This window comes from Rhyacophila brunnea, unplaced genomic scaffold, assembly GCF_057557595.1.
Source record: "Rhyacophila brunnea isolate RB1 unplaced genomic scaffold, BYU_Rbru_1.0 scaffold_4, whole genome shotgun sequence".
In the NCBI taxonomy this organism is placed as follows: domain Eukaryota; kingdom Metazoa; phylum Arthropoda; class Insecta; order Trichoptera; family Rhyacophilidae; genus Rhyacophila; species Rhyacophila brunnea.
In genome coordinates, this window is record NW_028233068.1 from 10,955,687 (window position 1) to 10,972,380 (window position 16,694).

General features: G+C 33.2%; 1 protein-coding gene across 1 annotated transcript in view; it reads right to left on the reverse strand.

Annotated features, from left to right (window-relative positions):
- Nucleotides 1-14,966, reverse strand: part of LOC147066875 (uncharacterized) — a 30,481-nt gene extending 15,515 nt beyond the window's left edge. The window contains exon 1 of the mRNA XM_085954127.1: nucleotides 13,911-14,966. The gene's annotated coding sequence lies outside the window, so the exon portion shown is untranslated. The remainder of the gene's footprint in view (nucleotides 1-13,910) is intronic.
- Between the last annotated feature and the right edge of the window lie 1,728 nt (nucleotides 14,967-16,694).

Below are 16,694 nucleotides of genomic sequence, written 5' to 3' on the forward strand. Positions count from 1 at the left end.
AGTCCATAATAGATGAATAGGAGAAAAACAGCTTTTTGTTTTCTCAAATACACAGTCACGAGGGTGAAAGTTTATATTGTTTCGAGTATAGAATATTTAAAATTAATAAATTCCACATTTTGGTAATGCAGAAATGTTAGAAAGCAGTAGTTCTTCAGCAATTCACAAAAAAGTCAAAAATACCTAAAGGTGGACTTGGCTGATTTTGAAATGTAGCGACACATATATTGTTTTTCAATTTGTATGAGTCAGACTATGGACCTAATAGGTTGTCATATTTTTATAATGCCGATTTTAATACAAAGATAAATTAAAATCATATCGTTTTGAAAAAAACTGTAGATAGTACACAAAACATTTGTCGTTTTGACTCCTTCATAATTATAGTATTTATTTCGCATAAAATTATAGTAAGTACATTATACTATTAATTACACATTTTTCACGGAATCATTCGGTTATCAATACTAACGTGATGTTGTACATAAATCCATCAGTGATGGAGCTACATTCGCTAGCACTTTCATCGCGAAAAACAGTAATTTTGAAATCAGTTTGAGGCAGGCAATGCGTAGGCTACGCACTCACTGTGATGCGTTCATCTAGCAAACGAAAAAAAATCCTGAATGTAGACAGGGTCCATGGCGTGTCACAAACGCGTCTAAAACGATGTTATAATAATATGGTCGCGATTTTCTATACACAAGGCTGCTATCGGCGGCTATCGGCGCATATCTAGGGTAGTTTATCATATTATGTATTGAGTTTTATAATTGTTACAATAAGTCAGCCGTTTAAACTGTCAAAACTGTCAATCTCGCTCTAAAAGTAAACATAACAAAGAGATGTGCTGTTAAAACATATCACTTTTTGACAGTTCAGACGGTTGATTTATTGTAACAATTAACCGCCTCTATACAAAAATATGATAAACTACCCTCGATAGCTACCGATAGCCGCTGATGGCAGCCTTGTGTATAGCATAGATGTGCTGTATCCTGACATTCAATCGGTGATAAAACACTAATAATAATGTATTCAAGATTTGATAATAATATTATAGGCGAAAGGACATAATTAAAATATCCACTACTTTTATTGTCATTGCATGACAGTCGTCATTGTAATAAAGATTTTTTTTATGAATTCAGAATGATTTATTTTATTTTTATTATTGTATTTCAAAATTACTGTGCGCCTAATAATCGGGGTCGTCTTATAATCGATGTAATACGATGTAATGCCGTGCTTCCCAACATTTACACGACACGCCATTGAAAAAATAAAATGTCGCGGCACACTAAGGAATGTGTACTTAATTCCTACCCATTACATTTTTCAAACTCTAAAATTAGCATATTATTATTATGCAACGTAGATATAGCATATTATTATACTTAGTATGTCATATTATAGTAGACCTAGAGACCGCTGGATCGATGAAATGATAAAGTTCTGCGGAAGTACTTGACAACGCAATGCACAGGACCGAGAGAAGTGAAATAAGCTTGGAGAGGCCTTCATCCAGCAGTGGATAGGTTCAGGCTGATGATGATGATGAAAGTATAAACAAAGATTAGAAGTGTGTAAATAAATTGTAGTAATAATTATTGAATAATAGTCTATTAAACTCTTGTCAAATTTACTGCAAAATTTAATCTGGCTGTTGTTCCACTTTTTCTCCTTTTAAATCTGTCTGGTCATTACTGTAATAGGCCATCCATGGACTGAAACCGTATGCGGTTTAGAACCGTGTGTCATACTAAGCTTATCTTTTCTGTTCATGGAAATATATTTTCACAAACTATATTATAAGCATCTGATCGTATCCGTTTATACCATACACTTACACTTACAAATTTAGTGAAAACATATTTTCATGAACAAAAATCATAAATTTAGTATGGCACACGGATCTAAGCCGCATACGGTTTCAGTCCATGGATGGCCTCTAAGTGTAAGTCACGACTTCTGAGAGGCACTTACTAATTTCTCTCTCGACTCATACCGTTTGGGAAACGCTGAAATCATAATGGATGTCGATGCAGATACTACATAAGTATACCTAAAAAGATGTTAATGTCGATTGCAATAAAATGTCAGGCGTATAATTGGTTTCAAACTTCTCAGGTGGCGCCCAACTAAATATTGAAAGCAAAAACATAAACAATAAACAATATAATTTTGTTTTACGTACCCTATGTACTGTCGTAAAATTGAGAAAAGGTAATATTTGTAAAATAAATGGTTTATAATAGAGATATTTTCTTAGCCGTGGTAAAAAATGATAATGGGATTAGGTAAAATCTTTATATGGGGACTTTAGGCAAGATTTTTCCGTTATGTTATATGAGCCACGTTCCTAAATTGTCTACGGCAGCAGAAAGTTACCAATAATTTATTAAATAAACTATATTTTTATTCAACGAATAATTCGAATAAAAATAGTTTATTAAAATATTAGCAAGTGCAAGTACGCTATAACTAAAATTTGGAGAGATCTTGATACCGGGCTGTACTTTTATTTTAAATACTATAGGTACGTCACTGTTTTATACTTATAAAAATGTAATGTTTACGACCGTTAATTAGTTAAATTATTATATACACCCACGATGGCCGCGCGGATTAAGCGTCGGCCTATAGCGTCGTGGGTCCCAGGTTCCAATCTTGGGTCTGACAAGTACACATATTGTTTTTCAATTTGTGTATGAGTCAGAGTATGGACCTAATAGGCTGAGCAAGTGGCTGACATCAATTTCTCGTAAAAACAAAATCTGTTAATATAAACCTCCACCCTGTGGGAGGCCCATATGATCTTATTAGGATCGGACATGGTCGGAAAAAAATATCATACCTACATAATTTATTATATTCATATACATTAAAGATGTCGGAAAGCGAATCCTGAAATACTAAACCCAAATCCATGGAATCATCGAAAACTTTGTCCAGAATTAATATTAAATTATATTAAAATCATCTAAAAAAAATATAACAAAACAACACGAAATCTTATTATCGTTTATAAAAATATGTATGTAGGACATACCTATCAAGTTTATTATTAAGCTTTATTAAAAAAATGTAAATTAATGTAACGATTTCAATAATCATAATTCCCGAACCGTAGCAAAATTTTTAATATTTTAAATTTTTTTCACGTCTCGAGGATTTCATAAACCGGAGTTATGTTCCGGTACGTTAGTATCCATTTCGAGCGAATTTCGAAAGTGAATCAACAAACAATATTAAACGATAAACCACATTGTATTGTAAAAGCTTTAGCACTTGCGTAGGTAAATACTTACAACATAATATTAAACTTAGTTATCGGAGTTGCTTTAATCTGTTATCTGGCAAAACATGTTTCCAATTTCTCATATAGTATCAGTTTCCCGTTCCTGAAGGAATCGCTTTCAATTAATTATGCATGACCAATTTGCATTTCAGAAATAAGCCACGTGACGTCAGAAAGCAGCGATCGCAAAGCTGCAGTTCACGAGCAGTTTTATAGTTACCTTGGCCCAGTTACATTACTTTACCAAATGAAAACGTGGCCAGTAGATACTAATAAGCACTCAAAGCATAAGATACGTAAATTTAATTTTAGCTCATGATACTTAATACAAAATTGTTGTTTTGCCTACTTACCTGTATCCTGTCGTACAGTGGCGCACCCAGGATTTAATATTGTGGGGGGGGGGGGGCGAAGGAGGAGAATGTAAATTAGTCCCACCACACCATGTACACCATGGCCCCCACATCCTGAAACGGGCCCTCAGGCTAGGATATTTGGCGGCCCCCCTACCTACCGCTAAGATTAAAGGCAGTGTGAAATACTACATTAACATTTTTCAAATTGTGTTTTAGTTCAGATTTACTTATACAGTGAATTATTGGCGATTTTTAATACATCTACTTTAATAATAGTCAAGTATCGATACATAATAATAAGAAAATATATTGCACAATTAGGTATATATTCAAAAATGTTCATGGCCATGAAGTATAATAGCGCCGCAGGCGACTTTTTTACTATTAAAGCTTATTTATGATGTGTGTTTATCTCACTTATCTGGTCAACCTGACACGCCGGGCCCCCCACAGCCCGGGCCCCAGGCTAGAGCCCTGTCAGCCCTCCCCAGCCATGACCTACACCACTCCGGAATTCGGGTGGACACCGAGATTTTTTTGACTTTTTGTGTTAGAAATTAAAATCTTTTTTTTGCCGTGTTTTTATTTGTCTAAGCCCGTAAAGTGTATTGGCTTTCAATTTCAATGTTTAAAATCATTCTGATTTTTTCATGTTTGGGGGGTGCCAGAGCCCCTTGCCCCCCCTACTGGGTGCGCCACTGCTGTCGTAAATGCAGAGAATCTTAGGAAATATCTACTTAATGATTTCTTATCATGACACATTGATTACGCAATTAACTGCATGATACATTTTACACACCTGTACTTATAACAGTTATAACTGAGGGTTTTATATTATAATATTTTGCTTATTGATATACTTAATTATGAAGGAAAACAAGTCAATTTTGAACATGACATAATATAATTATCCAGACGAAAGACTAAACAATTAATACAAAATAATCGAGATCGTAATTATTGTTCGTAATTTGTTAGTACATTACTTTTTATCATATTCATAAGAAGGTTTGTTCCCCCATAATTTGGTCATTTTAGGATGAAACCTTCCGTTCATTTTTTTATTCTTCACTTCTGCGCTTCTACCAGAGCAGCACCCGGGGAGGCTGCCCACTTTCACACTCTTGTTACGCCACTAAGTAGGTAGTACATATTATTATGTTCAATGAATAGCAGAGGCTAGTCCACTTCATCATCATCAGCCTGAATCTATCCACTGCTGGATGAAGGCCTCTTCAAGGTGCTTCCACTTCCCTCGGTCCTGTGCATTGCGTTGCCACGTACTTCCGCAGAACTTTATCACTTCATCGATCCAGGGGCCTCTAGGTCTACCTTGCGGACGTTTTGTACTTCTTAGATACCACTGGATGACTAGATTTTTCCAACGATTGTCTCTTCTTCGAGCTATGTGAAGATGGGCTGGACACACATAGTTCACTTAGGCTTACCGCGCATGAACGATGTACTATCGTACGGTCAACAATCGAGGAGTTGTAACCATCGTATTGCAATGCAACCCCGCGCATGGACGATCGAGCGAACGGCCGAATTGAAAATCTGTGTTCAGACACAAAATTTTACACCGATTCGAACCGGCCGGGGTCCCATTGGCAATGCTTTTAAATGAGAGCCCGCGCATGACAAGTCATGGTCGGCCGAGAGTGCACTCATACATGCACGCACAAGTGACGCGGTCGCATGGAGCACACGCATACATCGAACCGTTATGAGATCCACATTTGACTTGACAGTTCATCGATGCGTACCTATTGGCTTTGCATGCGCGTACCAGTCCCATTTTTCAGTTTCTTTCTTCATAAATTAATAATATATACACCCACATTTTAAAACAGTTTGATAATCTATACAAAACCTCTATATATTATATAATATAAGCTCTACAAAAACCATTTTGACGTTTCTTATATTGCGTCCGCCATTTTTCGGTGCGGACGCATATCTTCAGTGCGCGCGCATTGCCTCCGATCTATATCACGCCATGCGCGCTCAAACATACTGGCCGGTAATAATTTGGACCATGCGCGAGCAAACCAACGATTGTCCGAATGCTACCGGCCGGTTATGTAATCGTCCATGCGCGGTAGGTCTTAGTTCTTCCTATTATTGTACAATAAATGTCATCCGCATTCTCGTTCAGTCCTACTATACTTACAATATTTTACTAGGTACCTATCTATTAATAATCGATCGGTCCCGAGTCCTCGCTACTAATATACATCGCATTATACATTACATTGGTACACTTTCATCTTTATTACTCCATTTGAGTATTTTTTTTTGAACTGGGTTTCGCCTTTTGCCATCTTCAGTCACTGTATACACTGTACAGGCATTCACCATTGGTGAGTGTGAAAAATGCCTGATGATGCAGAAAGACGAAAACCGCACCGAAAAATTATAGCTTTAATTAAAATTAGTTTAAAGTAGGTACTCTTTCGGTCGATAGGGTTATTAATTTTCTAAATATTAGTGACTTTAGTTTATTGACGAAATAAAATCATGGTGCATGGCTACTATTCAAGGTTTGCCGTAGCTGACAGCTGCTATTACAGTACAGCGTAATAAGTCCTACAGGGCTTCAGCCTCGCAGACTACCAGACGTCCAAGAAGTCTTCGAACACGATTCAGTGGTGCAGTGGGGATACATTGAGCATATTTTGAAATATCAAAACTAAATTAATTCAATCGAAATCGGTGAACGTCATTACAAGACAAGGTGTAGTTTGTAAGGAGGTGTAATTGAACCGTATTTTTTTTGAAAACGAAAATAGCAATGCAGTTATAGATATAACCTCATAAATCGTCAGGTGTCATTTAGAACTAAGCTCATCACAGTCATTACAGTATAAAAAGTATTGAATGATATGTCAATTAGCGAACATTTAGCGAACAACTTATACTTAAACGTGATTACTGATTTTTCTGGCATGAATAATAAATTAGATACCTAACGATATTATGTGTTTCCAACAAGATGGTGCAAAATTCCACACAGCTCTTGACATAATCAAATAATTGATAGTTAAATTAAAAATGTATATCTCTTATGTAATATACATTACTTAAGTCTTTTGTAATAAATTAAATAATAAATCAAACTTTATTTACCGTGTTGAATTAATATCGTATGAGGCCTCAAAGTCAGTAAGTTCCTGGAGCCTACACGTACTTTAAATCACCGCTGCATGTCTATTCTATACACAGGCGGCTATCGAAGGTAGTTTGTCATATTTATGTATTGCGGTATAATAATTGTTACAATAAATTAGCCGTCTAAACTGTCAAAACTGTCTATCTCGCTCTAAAAGTTAACACACCCAAGAGAGGGCCTGTTAAAACTTAAAACATAACATAGTTTAGACTGTTAACTTATTGTAACAATCAACCGCTTCAAACTATTGTCGACAGCCGCCGTTAGCCGCCTTGTGTGTAATACCCACATACCCAATAAACTTGGTGTAAAATGTGAAAAGCGATTAAGCCGCCAATTCCGAATGATCGTGGGAATAATAAATTATAGTCGTTGTCCCATCAAGCGCTTTAAGCGGTTAACTTATTGTAACAATTAACCTCTCGATATATACATATGATAAACTACCGTCGATAACCGCCTTGTGTATAGAATAGACCCACTGAAGTCTGTGGCATGTGAGCGTTATTTATTTCGTGTACACCTTTATATTTTTTCTGCATGCCTGGTATTTACTTGAAAATACACGAACAAACTCAGAGGTAGAGCAATCGTTTACACTAAACGTATAAAATACCATTGGAATCGATAATATACTACAAGTGGTAATTTACAGCATTTCAAACCAAGTCTACGTGCTGTAAACATACTAATATACAAAGTCAGTGGCGTTATTATGTCACTCTTTCAAGGGGTATTCTAACATAATATAACGTAACTCCAAAATCGATAAAAAGTGATAAATATGATATGTCGTTTTCATGCAATCAATTATCCTAGTAGGTCTATTATATACATAAGGTGATAAATATTATAAGTTTATTATATTTATGTATTAAGACGAACTAATTGTTACAATGAGTTAACCGTATAAACTCTCAAAACTGTCTATCGCGCTCTAAAAGTTAAAACAGCCAAGAGTGCGGCTGTTAAAACGTAGCACTTTTTAACAATTTAGAGACGGTTAACTTATTGTAACAATTTACCGCCTCAATACATAAATACGATAAACTACCGTCGATAGCCTCCTTGTATATAAAATAGTTTCGCAAGACGTTAACTACTGACAGTCATGGTGTTTTTTTAACATAACAGCATGCTGTCAAATATCGTTAAAATAAATAGTACGGAAAAACATTGTTAACACTCATCATACTTGATTCTAAGCAGATGCATTTGGAATCTAGTAAAATGCAGTGACATGTGTTATTGTTACAAGTATTGTTAATAGCCGCCTTGTTTATGGAATTGATCCGAGTGATAACGTGTTATTTTAGAGCAATAAAAATAACGTAAACGTGTTTACTATTTAGAATAGCCCTCTGGTGTAAAATATTTTTTGTAGTGTTGGTATCGAATAATTCGTTGAAAATAAAAATAAAACAGCGCCGCAGTCTAATGTTTTCATCGTTACAAAAATAAATGCCTGTCAAAATGCGAATGTGCATGGTTATAAACGATGTGAAGTAGCTATTATTTTATTCTACTAAAGAATAATATTCTTCAATAATTAGGAATACGTGGATTTAATAGAAATGTGATTATATTAGATTTTTTGAGTGTTTAGGACCCACCGGATCCAACTTCTAGTCAAAAAATCATAATATTCCAAATTTAAAACTATTCTATTGCAATATTCAAAACAGCTATTAATAGTATTTTACAACGTTTTTATTAGCTCGTATTCTTGTTTGTCCGGTGGTTGTTTGTCTAGTACAAATCTTGCAATCGATTTTTAACTAACTTTCCAACTAGCTAGACAACTTAAACTTTTAGAATATATCAGAACACGATGTCAATGCATTTTTTTAATACTTTTAGCCACCTTTAAGCAGAATTTAATTCATTTTCAGTTAATTCTGTTTTGTATGGAAAGTTATTTCAGAAAGATCCGTAAAAAGTAAAAGACTATTATTGGTTGCTAAGGGGGTGGTCCTAGCAACTAAATTATTAATATATACGTGCGTTACTATGACATTTCAGTATTCCATATTTGTTTGTTTGTTTTTTATTTACTTCATATCAAGTTTGAGCATATTAAGCATAATAATTCAACAGAAAATTTAAAACAGTTGTATATAAAAAGTTATTTTTATCTTGTAATTATTTGTGTTTATGTTTACTGGCAAGACCTTCACTAAATCTGCTTAGTATTTATTAGATAAGATTCACATTGGATTATAGAGCCAATTAAAAAAAATCCTTCTTCCGGTTTCATGCCAATTTTCAAATTATGAATGATTGATTTCGTTCACCCATACATAATAGAATAATCACATCAATGCGATCGGGGTTCAAATAGTATATACCATTTACATTTTACAGCAGCCTAATAATAATATGCCACTGTTAATACAAACGTATTGGTATGATGAAATTATCGTTATCTTAATACCTGTCAGATAGCTTATTTAATAATGTCAGATATCAAATTTAAGTAAATCTGAAATTGATTAAGCTATTGTTATCTCACTTATCTCTCTACCTGTCATAAAGTTTTAATCATAATTCATTTTAATATACCTCTATAACCATATGCTCTTCGACGGATTACACATGCTAGATATGCAATGGAATTACTATAAACGATACTAAGATCAATGGTTTTGCCCAAATATACGCGTATAAAAAAACGCTGAAATAGGCTTATTGTAATAATAATTATAGTTGAGAAAACCAATAATCACATTATATAACCACCAGTATAAATTTTCCGCTGAGTGAGGGCGCCACATGCTAACATTTGACATATCATTCAATTATTTGTATACCGTGATGAGCTTAGTTCTAAATTCGAACACCGGATGATTTATGATGATATATTTTTATAGCCTTGACTGATTCCTGCGCACTAGACGAAATTGTATCCGCGCATGTTAAAGGTTAAATTGGTTGTATTATTAATATACCCATATAAACAGTACCACACCTAGGTACACTAATAATAGTTTTAATTTATTATTGTAAAAAAAAACATGCAGAAAAGTTATATCCGTAATTATTTCTGCTAACTGTGTTGTCATTTCTTTAAACTATCGTGTTTCCTGTGAATATATTATTTAATAACGGTATAGATAGACTATAGATAATACAATTTATACATTAAAAAGTGTATTAGCCAGTATTGCAAAATAAGCTAGATGACAGGAAAAGGGTAGATTTTCTCAAAATTAAAAAAAAATGTACAAAAACTAGCATTTCAAAAAATAAGTGATAATTTTATTATCAACATCGTTTTCACAAGAACCAAGATTGAAGAATAATTTTGTTGTTTTGCAAATCACAACTGTAAAATAAGTCATAGAACTAAAAATTAATGCATGTATCTACAACATTATGTTATCATTTAAATATTGTATACTTATTGTATGTACAATTTATTAATTGGCAACACCTTTTGGATTGCGACGAATGTGAGTTCAAGACCCATATTTTTTTGGTAATCTTTCTGAGGTTATTTGAATTGAATTTTATAAGTTTAGCTACACTCTAGAGTCTTAAGTTAAGTTATGAAGATACGTATGATTTAAGTTAGGTTTTAAGGACATCTGTTGTCTGTAAGTCCGAGGTCGTTTGGCGGGAACTTTTAATGTAATAATATTACGCCACTGTATGTGGCATATTGTATGCTTACATACATACTTAAATGTCAGCCGTTAGCACGCATAGCAGGAAAGCTCGATGTGTTTACAATAGCTCTGCTTATAAATAGATCTCAATCTACTGACATATCAACATCCTATCAGAAAATTGTAGTTGGGTATAAAAAATATTCACACCATAAACATGTCGTAGAAACTACGTTCTTGGCTGCCGGAAGAGCGAATTAATATAGAATGAAAAGTACTAATGTAGCCAATGAAATGATCAATTATTAGACGATTACTATTTAATTGTACGCTTAACTAACATATTATAAGAAAGTTTGATAAATACCGTAAAGAAGCAAGTAACCCAGCACTAACACCAATGCTTTAGTTAGTCGTATGATGTAACTAAAATAGTTTTTTTTTTAAATAACCACGGATAAAACTCAATTAGTACAATTGTGTCGCTACATTTCAAAATCAGCCAAGTCCACCTTTGGGTATTTTTTTTACTTTTTTGTGAATTGTTGAAGAACTACCGCTTTTTAACATTTCTGCATTATCAAAATGTGGAATTTATTAATTTAAATATTCTATACTCGAAATAATATAAACTTTCACCCTTGTGACTGTGTATTTGAGAAAACAAAAAGCTGTTTTTCTCCTATTTATCTATTATGGACTTGGCTGATTTTGAAATCTAGTGACACAATTAATACTGCCCTGCTAAGCAAAAATACAGTGTTTTTGGTTTTAGTGAAATGAGAACAAAAGTTTTAAACTAACTTTTCTCTTACACTACCTATGTAAAAATATTTGATTGTTTTGACATAATCTATAATATACAGTGTCTATTTAGAGATTATGTCAAAACAGTCCAATAATTTTACATACCTAGTACCTATAAGAGAAAAAATAGTTTAAAACTTGGGTTCTCATTTCACTAAAACCAAAAGTACCTACTGTTTTTTTTACTTAGCAGAGCATAATAGTCTATTATTGCACTTATTACTTTTAACTCTGATAAAACGAGATTATAAAGTGTAACGTAATTGCGACGTATGTAGTTAGCATAATACTTAACCCATAGCTTACGGGCCGCACAAAATTGTGTTTTTGCTAATTACTTTTCAAATGCAAATTAACACGTTAATTACAAAATTAATTAAAAGGGCCCGTAAGCATTGTGTTAATAGTTAGAGGTGGATCAAACACGTCTTCTTTTTAATGTCCCGTATGGATAAAAAAAACAATGAAAACACACTGTTTCAAATTGTTTTTAGAGATAACCCACCTATTTGACCCAATTTCTCGTGATACCCTTTCCAAACAATCCTAAACCTATGCCTACCTTAAATATGGATTTCGCGCGGAGACATCAATAATTAGTGCCAATCTGGTCGCAAAACAAACATCAAAAAATAATCAAACCAATAAACACAGCCTGCATAGTGACCGTACGCTCCAAAGCCACGAGCGACGTTGTGGGCATAGCCTTGACAGTGGGTGCATTACTGACTTGGAAGCCAAGAGTTCGCCACTTCTTACTCACCATCAACAAAAGGTTAGTGCTCGGAGTTGCCTAATTCATCTTACCAATCCGAATCATAAATAACAGTTCACAAAAATATCGCCACCACCTAAGGGTTCATGATTTATTTTTTATGAGAACTGAACATAATTTGTACCATGAAACCGGTACCTTGACGAATCAGAAGGTTTTAACACAATCCAATGAACTTATAGTCACAATAAAACGCAGAACAGTTGCATATATATTTTGGGCAAATGTCCCGCAATGAGAAGTGTGATTTATTCCGACTTATAGCGCATGGAAATGTAGAGGCTATGCAACTAAGTGACTCAAATATTCAGACGAAATATTCATCAGAATCACCACCGCCTTGCGCTACAAAGAATTTTCCAGGGTTTTTGCAAGGTGGTTCCATAGGCTCTGGCCGAATTCAAATTAACAATACCCGATGCAGGTAGACGAATGATTTTCAATAAGGCATCTTTTTCAGCCGGCAAAATTTTCATTTGACTAGCATCAAGTAGAGTAGTTTGTGTGCCATAGTCCTTAACGAAACTCGATAGTAAATGCAAGGTATCCATAAAGGCATTTAGACAGAAATATTGATTCAAGACGTTGGTGATCCTATGAGACTGGTTCAAGATAGAGGGATGTAGTGCATTTTGGTCGCTAAACTTCTATACAAGATGTCTCCAAGAGAAAAATTTGAGCTAACTTCATAAAGATTCATATTTTGTAATGCACCTACCTACTATTTAGTAATGTACTAACGTAAACTAGGTACCTACCTACTGTAACTCTGAAATAAAAATGGGCTGTGTTAGGTTAGGTTAGGTTTGTTGTATTTTACCGTAAAAGACACGACACAGTCACCTGTGTAAATAGCAATTTTATTTTGTAAAAACGTCGTATAATTAATTGATTGAGGTGCTGAGAATTGAACTGCATTAGTGTATTTGTGACTAAGTTGAGAACATTAACCCCACAGTTGAATTTAAGTTTTGTTAGTAACGTTAAAGAAAATTTTGTTAATAAGGTCTTATTTTCAAATGATCGTTTATTACTAGGTATTCCACGAGAAAATAATGATCATTTTATGTTTATTTAAGTTTTGAAGGAGGAATAAGCCAGCTCACAATATTAAAATTATGATTGGTGGTTGCTAAGAAAATAATAATAAAATAATATACATGAGATATTATGGGTATACCTAGCTAAAATAAAATAAAAAGAAGGAATAAAATTATTAATTATATTGTCATATATATTATATTGCATCCTGTTTTATACATAAATACATAACGATACCTCAGTTCCAAAGTGTAAAAACTCATAAAGCATAGTTCTGATATAATAAGGAAACAAGATTTTGGGCAGGTTTGATCTTCTGTATATCTAACTTTTATAGATTCCAGTGTAATTCTAAATCTTCTAAATTATCTAAAAATATATTTATTATTATAAACATAATTTTCTATTTTTCTAATATTAATAACAAGAGTTTAGGTTTCCACAGGATTGACGTATAAATTCTAAAGAATAATAACCATTGTCATTCTAAAATAATTACATATTGGAATATTACATTTTACATAGTAGATATCGGTATTCCAACTCAAAACTGCAAATTTTTGACTTATTATACTTTGAAACTGATGTATCAATATGTGGAGATATGTGCTTTCAACTCATTTTTTTTAAATTATAATATGTCACATTTATTCGTTTAAATTAAACCTTGACTTTTCAATTGTTTTTATTAATATTTGTATGCTTATTGTGCATACTGCTATATTATATTGAATATAAATATATATTGTCTTTCCGAAATCTGTAATGACATATAATTATTATATATAAAAAAAATTAAATCAGTTGGATATTATAATAATATGTTAAAAGTGAGGCATGCAATATTTACCTGCATTTCAATTCTCACAACTCCAGGCACCACAAGATTGATAACAATATTAATGCGGAAATATAAAAAAATATTTAATTTAATTTCTTATAGATTTTTAAACCTGCTTACGTTAATTCACTAAGCTTCACATATTCTACAATTTTAAGGCAAAGCAATTTTCAGTATCCTAATTATATTGTTAGGTTATATTTTAGAAATACAATCTGGTGATTGTTTTACATTATTTTAACAAATTCAAAGTTCACATGATTATATATTACTATATATTACTGACAATACATTTAAGATGTTTGGTTTTAATTGAATTGAATTAGTTGTTGGTAATAAAATATGAATTATTGTTTTTAATTAATATTCATGAATACACATTTTTGTGCTGTATTGGGATGATGCTGTTTTAAAAGATCGAATCAAAAGTATTTTATAAAATCATAATTTTATAAAAGTATCTGTTTTTAATATTATTTAAAGTAAAATCAGATTCCCTTTCAATCTTATTGTGTATGCAATGTATTATTTTACTGCGTTGTTTGATCAGAAATTATAACGTCTATGTATGTGATAAGTCAATCTAAATTCACTAAAATACTAGTAAATCAATTGAAAGAACGTCTAGTTGTCATTTTACAAGACGAGGGTATTTTATTTTTTTGATTTTAAACTATTTCTTTTACAATTTTTTTATTGGAACAATGGCCATGTTCCAATCCACAATAATTATAAATGTATGTTCAATAATGCAACTCCGTTTATTTTGTTGCATTCAAAATTTAATAAGAAAACAAAAGAACACGATTTTTTGCTGATTTCTCTAGCTTTTGTTTCACGAAATTAATTATTTCAATTGGAATCGTGCTGGATATAAAAGTGGGCGTGATTTTCGTAGAAAACAATATGAAGGACTGTCGCTCGGTCTATTTTTTATGCGAAAATTGTCGTTGTTTATTGTAATCTTGATATTTTGAGTGTTTTTCACTGGATGCAGATTGAGTTTTCACGGAAAAGGGGAGGAACGTACGGACATCGCGGCGCCGAAGAGCACAGCACGACTTCAGCCAAAGCAACGTATCGACTGTTTCTGGCAAAGAGTTCAGAGTTGCCATCATCGAAAATAATTTTCATCATTCGTCTATACATTTTGGGCGATATTACTTTTTGTTGCCCGCTATAATTGTCTACTTATTTGGATTGGGGGCATAATCCAAAATAGATAGCAATCAAACGTCGTACAAAATATGTTAAAATACTTTCACAGGAGCAAGGTAGGCATGTTCCTGTGATTTACTATCCAGTTTTGAAACTAACAGTGAAACCTATACTACACATATGGCCCCCACATCCTGAAACGGGCCATCAGGCTATGATCTTTGGCGGACCCCTTACCTATCGCTAAGGTTAAAAGCAGTGGCGCACTATATTAACGTTTTTCAAATTATCAAAAATCGTTAATCAAAAATTACATCGTACAATCATATAATTTAATGGTTATGAAGTATAATAGTGACTCTTTTACTACTAAAGCTGAATTATGAGTTGTGTTTATCTCATTTATCCAGTCTACCCCCCCACACTCCCCCCCCAAGCCCCGGCCCCCCAGGCTAGAGCCCTGTCACCCCCCATGACTACACACTAACATTGTCATTCTTAAACTTGAATAAACATAATATTATTATATTTGTCTGAGGACACAATATGCATTACAAATGAATCAACAACACATGTCTTTTTATTTGTTTTAGTCTTCTTTTGGGCACCCATAGCACTAATGGCATTACTTATATGCAAAGAGCCTACTGCGAGGCGGTAAGGTAAACTACGCCTCAGTTTGAAGCGTAGGGATTTACATCTTCCCTTGCAGGAGAACCTGAGTGATGCAATACGAATCAAGTGATACGACGAGGTCACGTGGTCTTCTCATATTTTTTTGATTTGTCATGCAAGTTTTAAATGTTTTCTTTTAAATAAATAAATCCAGCTATTTAATTGTCTTGGTTATGTAATAAAGTAGTTGTTAATAATTATACCAGATTTTTTGTTCGCGTACCCTCATGCAAATACCGACAACTATAACTACTTGAGGTGAGGCTAGTTCTGCAAATCGTCGTTCCTCAATTTATAGTTTTTGTTATCTATGTATGTTACTAACTTTTTATACAAGTAAGCGACTACATTTGATCTGATCTATTTACAGTGAGATTTCGTAAATATATTCAATCAAAACGATGATTAGACCCTTTTTATGGACCTGTGCGAGGGAGTGAATCACGGTGATGAGACTAATAATAAAAAAAACAGCTGTTGGGGTCGATTCATATTATGTATAGATAATCAAGTGCGCACGCTGCCGATTGTGCCATTCCGGCCTTCGGGTGAACAAAAATGTTGTATTTATATTATATTTAAGATATTATTTACAACCACATATTATGACAATATAACATTGTTATGTAAGTTGGTTTTTATCAGGGAACTCAGAAATATCTGTTCTGTGGTTTTTATGTTACTTATAAAGTCTTTTGAAAAATAATTAAAAAATGATTTCAAATAAAGATACCAATTAAATTAAAACAGGTCAAAAAATATATGCAATATATCTGGTGTTTATAATCTACATGCCCGAGAATGGATAGCAAAACAAAAATCATTTTAGTCACCTGTGTTAAAATACACGCAATTTTTTTACAGTTCGTAATAATTTTGGTATGATTGATTCTTTTGAGGCATGTTGAATGCGCATTGTAAGGATTCCGTGAACATAAATGAAAACAAAATGTACTTATT